The 1,178-nt window shown below is 49.6% G+C and overlaps 1 protein-coding gene across 1 annotated transcript in view; it reads right to left on the minus strand.

Annotated features, from left to right (window-relative positions):
• LOC101864305 overlaps nt 1–1,178 on the minus strand; it is a 9,414-nt gene that overhangs the window by 2,709 nt on the left and 5,527 nt on the right. The window lies entirely within an intron of this gene.

The following is a 1,178-nucleotide window of genomic DNA, read 5'->3' on the forward strand; positions in this document are numbered from 1 at the left end:
TGTAGCCTATATTTTTATCTTAAAAATGTTAACTTCCACACAATAATATTTTTGACTAACCTTGCTGTGACAAAACAGGGTGTATAGATATCTAGGCCTCCGACTTGTTATAAGAGTTCAGCAAAACCAAGCCGTATGAACTAACGTAAAAACAACCAAACTTTCGTTAGTTTTAGTTTTAGTAAGATTTTACGGCGCTCGCTACTGCATAAGGTCATGTGAGTAGGCCTACATAGTGCATTGTATTCTGAGCGCCAAGGGGTGGATGTGAACAGAGAAGTCCAAAACGGGGAATCAGGCTTACTCTGTTCACCAACATCAATAACTTTATCTGGTGCGTTCATAATGCATAATACTACATTATAAATATGACCGTAGGCCCCTATGCAGTTTTCGAGCGCCGTTAAACTTTTTTCCAACAAACTAAAGCAAACCGAACCAAAATGTAGAGCTGGATCCTGCTCGCCAAATCTGAGAGTGGCGATTCGCGATTCAGTCGACTTCAAAGAATCGCGAGTACGCGAGCGCTGGTGGAACATTAAGCTTCAGGCTCGTTGTATGCGTGAAATGGAACAGTGTCGTATCAACGCCACTTCGCGAGTCCCACTCTTGTTGCACCGCCATCGAGTAGGGGCGGGCACGAGACGAGCCGAGTACTTGTTTCTCGCGAGAAATGCCCTTCCTGTCGCAGCTCGGGCACTAAACTACTGCCCGGTACCGAGAAGTGATACTGCTCGTTGGCTTGACATTACGAGTAACAGCAACGAGAGTGAGAGAGCGATAGGCGAGAAATGACACGCAGACAGTGCCACCCATCACCGTGCCGTCCTGTGTGTGAAACTGAAAGGGATGGGAGAGGGTGGCGAGACGAGGCGAGTGGGGAGTTGATCAGGGCCTAGGCTTAGATCTCCCTACCTTCCTTAACCGCCTGCGCAACAGGGCTAGCCTAGTTTAGATCCCCGCCACGATCGGCCTTCTCGCTAAGAGAATTGCTCGTACTGCGGGGCGAGAAGAGAAATTGGTCACGAGACGAGAAGCATTTCTCGGGACACGAGACGAGAAGCATTTCTCGGGACTGGTACCGGTCCCGGCGAGAAGTAGGACAGCTTCTCGGTCTTCTCGCTCGGGAAGGAAAAAGCGCTTCCCGCCCGTCTCTACCATCGAGACGTCTCGACCGC

This window comes from Aplysia californica, unplaced genomic scaffold, assembly GCF_000002075.1.
Source record: "Aplysia californica isolate F4 #8 unplaced genomic scaffold, AplCal3.0 scaffold00259, whole genome shotgun sequence".
Taxonomy (NCBI): Eukaryota; Metazoa; Mollusca; class Gastropoda; order Aplysiida; family Aplysiidae; genus Aplysia; species Aplysia californica.